We start from the raw sequence: 10135 nt of genomic DNA on the forward strand, positions 1-10135 counted from the left end.
CTTTCATGGTAAAACATGAGTTGAAATAGTAAGTATCACTTTTGGGCAGAAATTCTAAGAGCAAACAAACTGCAACATTTTTTTGCAGCACCTAGATCATAAAAACCATATAAAGTCAGAGTCTCTGCAGCCTGAATACCTAAGTAACTGCAACAAACCTCCTGCTGGCCATGAGAGAAATAGAGTGTAATTTAAAAAACAAACAAAAGAAACTCTGTGGCAAATTGCTGATTTGGGGCTACTTATTACTGCAGCACAACTTAACTCATCCTTTCTGAGGATGATACCCTTTGAAATCTGTGGCCAGTGTCTCCCTGTGAGTCGCAGGTCAAGTACAGGTGGCTAAGGGTCAAATGCCAGCAGCTAAGGGCATGCAAGGAGCCACCAACAGTTCAGCATTGGCTCTGGCATCAGGGTCATTGTGTCCTGACAACCTCTCTGGTAGCCGTTTCTGAGACAGCAGGTGCAGGCGTGGCCACTTTAGCCCTGAGCAGGCTCCACAGCTGCTTGCAGGTCTCTGCTAGTGCCCAACCCTTCTCTTCGCAGACCCTAAGCCCACAGCCCATGTGCCTGGCAATGGCAGCCTTGCACCAGCCCATCAAGGGGATCCTGAAGAACAAGACATCCAGGACTTCCTCTATGGTGGCCTTGTCAGAACAGCCCCTTGGAAGTGTCGACGAAGAGCTGAGTAAAAAAAGCCAGAAGTCAGATAAAATGAACATCCTGGCGACATATCATCCAGCAGACAAAGACTATTGTTTAATGAAAATAGATGAACCAAGCACTCCTTACCATGGTATAATGGGTGATGATGAAGATGCATGTAGTGATACAGAAACCACTGAAACCGTGGTACCAGATATCTTAGCTAAGAAATTAGCTGCTGCTGAAGGCTTGGAACCAAAGTATTGGGTTCAGAGAACTAGCAAGCAGTAGAGAGGAGGACCTCTCAGCCGAAGAATGAGAAAAAAAGACAATTTGAAATGAAAAGGAAGCTTCACTACAATGAAGGACTCAATATCAAACTAGCTAGACAATTAGTTTCAAAAGACCTACATGATGATGACGAAGGTGAAGAAATGTTGTAGACTGCAGATGGAGAAAGCGTGAATACGAAAGCATCAAATTAAGGATCTGCTGCAAGTGACCAACAGCAAAACAAACCGCGAAGTTCATAGATTTGTTCAACACTGCAGTTGTTGGATATAAACCCTGTTACTATAATGCATTGCTTCTTGTTCTCCACAATTCGTGACTTAGGTACCAAAATGCATACCAGTTATTATATATTGCCAAGAATTAAATGATAACCTTAGAGACTGATTAGACTGAAAATGCCTAAATGATATATATTCTTGTGCCTAGTACTTTACCACAAATACAGTGTAATATCAAAGTTCTTGCTTTAAGGGAATGCAATAATGTATACTGGGACAAATGTACTTTATTCTTCTAACATAGTAAGAATTACTTGGAATTTCCTTTCCTGAAATGAAGTGCAGGAAAGCCCTGTGTGTCTTGGTTTTGGTTTAGTGATGGTTTCATTTCTAGCCAATTCTTTGTATCTTAATTTTTTGTTAGTACCAAAATAATCTGTTATACAAACAGACTTTTAAAATATTTTCTGTATACTACATATATGTAAGTCCAAAACGGCATTACTTATGTAAAAACACTTGTTAATATGTATAAGATAGTATATAGCTTTTCATGCATTAGAGGTTAAACAGCATCTTTAAGGGGGAGAGGAACTAATTTATTTTCATCACTCTAAATGTGGTGGTAGCTCTTATAAAGCGTGTTGAGTTTTTTTAATCAAAAACCAACTGAACAACAGGATATATAGACTGATAAATATTCAGGCTGAATAGTATTTTGACACTTGTCTACAACTTCATTTGTCTATTTAATTGAAAAGGATTATAAGAGTTACTGTCACATTTTCTGGCCTACTACCTTTAAAATTCCTGTTGAGTTTCTTTGTGTTTGCAAGGAAAGGACTGAACTTTTTCTCATCAAACTAGCTTTATTCCCCACAAATAAATTGTCAGATTAAACTTGCACTAATGTCGGCTCTGTTTTTTGTTTTTGTTTTGTTTTTTATGTTTTTGGTACACTGGGCAGACTTCAGAGCAGTTTTTTTTTGAAGTAAATATTCTAATGTAGCTATCCCAGCATTCCCTTTAAATACCTGTCTTAACCTCCTGCTTTTATTTCCTACTCCTTTCCACACATATGCACACAATCTTTTACCTTTTAAAGGATCATTAACGTTGTAACAACATTAGGAACTCTTTCACTCCTCTGTCATTTGCTGCAATATTGAAATTCTTATTTTGACCATCAATGCCTAGTAATTCTTCTAATAAATTGAGTAATGGCAGTACTGTAGGCAGGAAATAGTTTAACTGCTGAATTTCTATACCTCCCTGATTTACAGCTTGCTAATTAAATTGCTATTATTAGTTTGTTTGACTTACTTCGACTTAAGAAAACAACTAACTGAGGTTTTTGTTGTTGTTGTTTTGGAGGGGGGTTTTTTGCATGAGGAGAGAATTGTGTGTAACCAGTGATACGATTATTCCAGAATGTACAGACAGAAGTAAGCCTGAACATTGTTTAATTTAAAAACTTTTAATAGTCCCTGCTTTAAGGGAATGCAATAATGTATACTGGGACAAATGTACTTTATTCTTCTAACACAGTACGAATTACTTGGAATTCTTTTTCCTGAAATGAAGTGCAGGAAAGCCCTGTGTATCTTGATTTAGTGATGGCTTCATTCTAGCCAATTCTTTGTATCTTAATTTTTTGTTAGTACCAAAATAATCTGTTATACAAACAGACTTTTAAAATATTTTCTGTATACTATATATATATATAAAAGACGGCTTTTATTGAACAGCTTATCTTCCACTTGCAAGTTTATGGAAATATCAGTATGTCAAAATAAATAAATGGGAGAATTCATTGCTGTTAGAAGAATGTGCTTATTATTTTGATTTTTTAAATGGGATATAATCAAAGTACTGCTGAATTATAGGTGCAGTATTCTACTAAACATTTCATCTAGTAATACCACTGATTTAGAAACAAAACTGTTTATCTCTCCTTTCTGAATTAGAACATTGGGATTACCCGTTAAAATCTGTTTTGGGGGCTATGGAGATTAAGTCTGTACATATGTATGCACATATATTCATGCACCCAGACTTCTCATATTGGTTTTCTCATTTTTGAGTTCTTAGAACGTATCCACATACTCCTTGTTTTGGGTAGAAGTAGCTGTTGTACAATGAAGAAAGGACAAGACTTTAAATAGTTGATTCTTTTTGTGTTTTCCTCAAACTATTTTTTGAAATTTAGATCACAAGCAAACTGATTTTCTGGTGTTTAGAAAGTAGATGATGATTTCAGAGGAGTGAGACATGCCAAACAGCATGCTCAGCAGGATTTTAGATACTGAAATGCAGCTGAGAAAAGGTATTTTCAAGTCATAAGTGGCTAATTGACATGGTATGAACTAGTCAAAATAGGAACCATTATGATTCGAATTAAATTTTCCTCTGGAGAGAGGGATCTGAATGTTCGGTTCTAGTCAAGGTAGGTTTTACTTTCAACTTTTTAATCAATATCACTCTCTGTGCTTAACTCTTTGGTCTTACCTTGTCCCTTTTCATTTGTCTAAAATTCTGAAAGGACGACCAAAATTTGACATAATGGTATTAATCAATTAACAGTAACTTTAAGTTGAAGATTGAAGCAAGATGCCATTTTCCCCATGACTTTCATTTTGTTTACATTTTTTCTCCTTAACTTAGTATACACTACACATATTGTAATAAAATACAATAATATGAAAATAGATAAATTTAAAAAAATATTTTAGGTGAGATAATGCAGATTTTACAGCTTTGTATGCAGACACACACACAAAGACACATACAATTTGAGTTTCTTCTTAAACAAGGTTGTGTTATATTTTGCCAATATTCATGGTCTGATTTGTACTTTCATATTCAACTTTCCTCAATGTAGAATTTAATTTTTTAGCTTCTGAAATTATTATGTTAATATGTAGAATCACATGCTTTGGGTTATCATTAGTGCTTTCTGTCTAGTCCTCTTATAATTGCACCTTTCATTCTCAATATTCAATCTAAAAAATCTATTCTTAGAAAAACTTAAACTAATTTATCAAAAGGAAAGTTTTGGGAAAGGCTACTTAATATGTATATCCCCTAGGTAGTCCATATATTGCCTTATTACTCAAAGACAAGAAAGTTAATAAAATCACATTTTGTCAACGAAAAAGGTTAAATATTGGGCTCAGTAAGGCATGTAATTGGATTCCAACTTATCTATATTTTTAACAATGATCTGTAAATTACAGAATAAAAACTTTTAGCCTGTACCAGCCACTGAGATCTGCTAATAGTAAAGTTCCAAATCAATGCAAATAACTTGTATAGAATCATAAAATTATAAAGCTTATTTATTAATTCAATATATATTAATTAACAGAAATTTAGTTAATATCTGCCATATGCCAGGCATTGGGGATACAGTGGAAAATCAGAGAGATGGAGTCCTCTATGTCATCATCTTGCATTCTTACAAAGGAGTCAGATAATAAATGTATTTTTATAGTATAACATATGTAAAATGGTGAGACCCTAGAAGATTATAAGTCATCAAAAGTCTGAGTGTTCCTCTACTCCTTATGTGTCTCAGTTCCTCTGTGCTTCTACTTCTTTAGTTTAATTATACTGTTTACTCCCCTCTGACTTCTTCTGCTTCTATCCAAACATTCACTCTACATCATGGCTTCTGATTAGCCGTAATTTTTGTTTCCTCCCAAGTTCACCTTCCTTAGATTCATATTTCACCTCATGGTCTTTCTTGAAGCATCCTATTAGTTTCAGAGCCCAATTCCAGCTTCTTCTATCTCTTCATATTTTTCATCTTAAATTTCCAAGAGAAGATTCAGATTGGTCCAGCAGGTCTTGGCATAAACCACTTACAAACATGTAGACTCCCCCATACTTGGATGAGATGCCCACCTCAATCAGTCGGAACCTGAGGAATGTCTTCCCTAGGCACACAATGACCTGGGGACAAAAGGGTCAGGAGCAGGGACATCTCCCTTGAGGAAGCAGTAAGCATAGCCCAGGATTATTCTGCCAGTTATAAGTGTACAAAGAAAAAAAACACCTCTACTTAGACTACAGGTTTTTAGCTGCCTATTCAATCCAAAATAAAAATGAGGAGTGTGATGGTTAATATTGAGTGTTAACTTGATTCGATTGAAAGATGCAAAGTATTGTTCCTGTTTGTGTGTCCGTGAGGGTGTTGCTAAAAGAGATTAACATTTGAGTCAGTAGACTAGGAGAGGCAGACCCACCCTCAATCTGGGTGGGCACCATCTAATCAGCTGCCAGCATGGCTAAGATGAAAGCAGGCAGAGGAACGTGGAAGGATTAGACTATCTAACTTTTCTGGCCTCCATCTTTCTCCCATGCTGGATGCTTCCTGCCCTTGAACATCGGACTCCTAGTTCTTCAGCTTTTGGACTCTTGGACCTACACCAGTGGTTTGCCAAGGGCTGTCGGGCCTTCAGCCACAGACTAAAGGCTGCACTGCCAGCTTCCCTGCTTTTTAGGTTTTGGGAACTGAACTGGCTTCCTTGCTCCTCAGCTTGCAGACGGCCTATTGTGGGGCTGCACCTTGTGATCTCGTGAGTCAATACTCCTTAGTAAACTCCCTTTCATATATACATCTATCCTATTAGTCCTGTCCCTCTAGAGAACCATGACTAACAGAGGGAGCCACTACAGACCCTATATGTTAAAACGGAAAACTAAACTTAAACTAAATTAAATTAAAAAGCCAACACATCCATCAAAACATGGTGTTTCAGTAGGACAGGTAAAACAGCATCTTCATATAGAAAAAACAAACAAAACAAAAATTTTGATCATCTGTGCTATGTATAAATGTAGACGAAATCTGTGCCTGTAATAGATGGCCAGCTCTTTCCCCTGAAGTTCAAGAAAAAATAAAACTGAAGATCATCAGAATAAGAACAACTGAAAAGGTCATAGAGATGGGATGGGCTAGACACTTGAAATTACTCAGATTGGAAAGTCAGAGACTAAAATAAACAAAGGGACAACAGTCAGACTGTGTATGATATTACGATTCTGAACTACAATCTGTAACTAACAGTCCAGGAAGCCAAATCACAACCTCTGCCACAATCAACTCATGTTGGCCAGGACTTGGTCAATGACTGGCAGCTCCCCTACTTTTCTTCTTACTTCTAACACAGGGCCAACAAAAGAAAGCCACATATGATCCCAGATCAATCACAAGGGATGCCCCATTTCTGATTAGGTCATCTCCAACTTCCCCAGGTCAACAGCCTTCAACAGGCCAACAACCTTCAATCCTGGAAGCTTTCTCTTTTATCACCTTATAAAGCTTTTATACTTGTACTTGACTTTGCATTTCTGCAAAAAACAAGTAATAGTAACTAACTCCCTGGAACAGATGGTTTTGAATAAATCACCTCTGTTTATTTTCTGTTAGTGGTCTTCGTTTATTTCCACAAGAAAAAAGGTAAGATGACAAATATCTATAAAATCATAAACGATCTGCACAGGGAGAGCAGAGACTTAAACAATAAATTTTGTTCTTTGATGAGGATGTAATAAGTTACTCAGTGTCTCTTAAGATTAAAGTCAAGGTCAGGAGATGCTCCCTGTGAAAAAGATTATAACAAAGAAAATAAATCATATAGTCATAAAGAAACAAATTCTTAAGAAATTACTTGTAAAGTCGATATTGCTATATATAGTGTTAATTCTGTTTCCTCCAAAATCAGGCCATCAATAAAAAATTGATTGAGACCAATAAAGTAGTAACTCCATAGTGACATACGGAAACCAAGATATATGAGGATTGACTCTGGTCCCAATCCTCTTCCATGAGGTTGTTCCAGATCTTTTCAGTGCTCTGCCTACCATCTACACTGCCCTTACAGACCATGGTCTCACATGACTTACACTCCATGTTGCATGCGATGCATGAATGAGTGAATACTGGCCCATGGGTCTTGCTAGTATGAGTTAATAATTTCAGCTTCCTCAAGAAAATGTTAATTCTCTGAGGACAAAAACATAAAAAGTACATTTCCTGAACTACTTGCTTAGTAACAGCACAGTTTAATTAAGTCAATCATAAAGTTTGACTTCAGAAGGAACCACTGTCACAGGTACTTATGATACAACTATGATTACTTACATCACAGTTGTATATTGCAGTTGCTTGTTTTGTTATTATGTCCACTACCAGCTAGAAAGCCCTTAGGGGTTGTTGGTCACTTTTGCATTTCCTGTACCTAACAGAGTAGCTGGTTCATGATAGAGCCTTGATGTTGAATGTCTTGTTTGCTGTCGACACCTACCCGAAAAAGAATTGTGTATTAAGCAGCAATCATCTGACCTAGGTAGCAACTGGTGCATTTTGCATTTCAGGGGTTAGAAAACTTTTCCTGAAAAGAATAGATGGTAAATTTTAGGCTTACAGGACATAAGGTCTTTGTGGCAACTACTCAACTTTACCCTTGTCAGTCAAAGCAGCCCTAGACAATAGTAAACAAATAGGGATGACTGGGTTAATACCACTTGCTTTACAAAAACAGATAGAGGATTGGATCTGGTCTAAGGCCCACAATATGCCTACCCATGAACATGGAGTATCCATAGTTCAAAGAGAGATAGGAATTGTATATACTCTGTAAATCCAAATATAAACAATACTTCACAAACCCATAATTGGAACGCCCAAACTGTTCCCAAATGTGATGCAATTTGCTGCCTATATTCAAAATGGAGAGAAATGTTAAATTTGAGTTAGAGCTTAGTGAAAATACAGACGGACCTTGGCGAAATAACCCCTGCTCTAGGAGGAATGGAATTTACCATTTATCTCCATAATAACACTGTTTATTGAAAGACAACTTACCATGAACCAAACTTCTAATATACATCATTTGTTCAATCCCCAAAGAACACCACAAAGTAAGAATTAGCGTTTTTATTTTAGACATAAACAAGTTGCAAAATAGCTTAGTGAACTTGTTTGAAGTCACGAGATTTGTGCAAGGAAAAGACAGCTTTAAGCCCAGGACAACTCAACTGTATGAGTCATGTGCTTTGCAGACTGCAGACCTCCTCAGCAGGAGAGGGGAGAGCTGGTGTCATGGAACATGTGTATATTAAAACAATGACCTACATTGATCAAAATAAACATAACTTCTACTGAAAAGGTGATGTTTAATTTTTTTTTAGACCTTGAAATTTGTCACCCAAAGATGAGAAGGAAAACCTATAGAATGAAATGCAACTCTTAGGATTTAATTGAACAACTACATTGAAATTCCATTCATTATCTCTACAAAATGCAACAAGTTGCATATGTTTAAATAAAGAAGATTTCATATTAAAATAGTTCTAGCTATTTCTAAAATAGAAAATACAGTTTTCTATAATAAACCAGACTATTTTTAGTTAAACACATTTGAAAGGTGTTTAAAAGTCCTACTTTGCAAATTCTCACTAGTGAGAGATTGAACTTTTAAAATGTAACATTCATACAACTTGCCATGTACTCCACTTCTGGTAGATTTCTAAATTTTTTCCTTTCCTATCCATGGTCTTCCTTGATACAGATTCTACTACAAAGAAGCATGAGGAATTTTCTTGCAAACACACACACACACACACACACACACACACTCACACAAAAACATAACTGTTATATAACTGGCCCCAAATTCACTAAAATATCTCTGAAAGTTAGTTTGTTCTCCAATCTATTTTGACCTAAACTGAAAAGGAGTTCCTTTTCAAAGAATGCAACTTTATAGAAGCAATGCAGAAGCAAATGCTCAATTCCCAGGCCTACTACTGGAACTTTTCTTTTTGAGATGCTAATAAAGAGGGATTTTGTTGCAAGCAAAATGATGCTAATTAACTAGGGGTTTTCTTGCACACACACACACACACACACACACACACGCAAGCATATATACACACCTCAATAGTTCAAACACATTCTTTGTTAGAATTCAAAGCCTTCCAAGCCTGCACCCTCCTGCTCTGGAGACATCCCACTGACTCTGCACCCACCCCCACCCCCAGGGAGCCCTCATGTGGCAGGGGTACCTCAGAATATTCCTACTCTCCCAGAGTTCTCCATTAACCTTCCCTGCAGACACCAGGAAACTCTTCACCTACGGTATCTTTTCCTTTCTTTTCAATGGTTTTTAAAAGTCAAAATTTTATCTCTTTTTTTTTTTTAAATAGCAACTTAACATTCAGGTTGTTTTGAAGCCTTCCCAGTCAAAGACTGCACAAATGAAGGCTCTTTTAGCACTCTCACCCACATGGTCCATATGTTATATTTTGAAGAGGCAAGATGTTATACACAGCTTTGGTAAATGCAGTGAGGCTAAATGAAGTCAGAAATTGTGATATTTGCATTTACTCTTTAACTGTGATTTTGCCTCATTGTACTAAATACAGACAGACAACTTGGAGCACAACAAGCAACAACAATAACAAAAAAACACCCACTTGTCTATTTGGGTTGTTGTTTTGGATTTTTTCTTCACCACCACTTTGTGAACACATTCAAAGTTTCAACTATATTACCTCATTCTAGTCATTTTTTATTTTTGTTTCTTCATTTAATTTTTTTTACTTATCTCATTTCTATCTTCTTTTATAACTTCCTATAATGCCTTGAATATACAGAAGGGAAGTAAGGAAATAATGTTCCTGGATAATAATCTCCAGGGCTGTTTTGAGGTCAGATTAGAATGCAGCAGATCAGACATGCCTTGAACTCATGACTCACATGGTGTAAGCTACCATCAGGATGAATGCTGGGGTGTGTTTGTCATTCAAGGATACTGATATGACCATACAGTGAACAGAAAAGCTGAGGAGGAGTGTATCTTTGTTGTTGGATTTCAAGTATATTCCCAAATGGCTCTTGACAATGACAGAAGCGCAACGCTCAGACACTCTCCTTGTCAAGCTGTGCCAAACATCTGGGCGAACACTGA

General features: G+C 36.6%; 1 pseudogene; it reads left to right on the forward strand.

Moving 5' to 3' along the window:
- Window positions 1–522: 522 nt before the first annotated feature.
- LOC105542954 lies at window positions 523–1178 on the forward strand (annotated as a pseudogene).
- Window positions 1179–10135: the final 8957 nt, after the last annotated feature.

The sequence above is a fragment of the Mandrillus leucophaeus genome, unplaced genomic scaffold (genome assembly GCF_000951045.1).
Source record: "Mandrillus leucophaeus isolate KB7577 unplaced genomic scaffold, Mleu.le_1.0 Scaffold271, whole genome shotgun sequence".
NCBI classification, from domain to species: Eukaryota; Metazoa; Chordata; class Mammalia; order Primates; family Cercopithecidae; genus Mandrillus; species Mandrillus leucophaeus.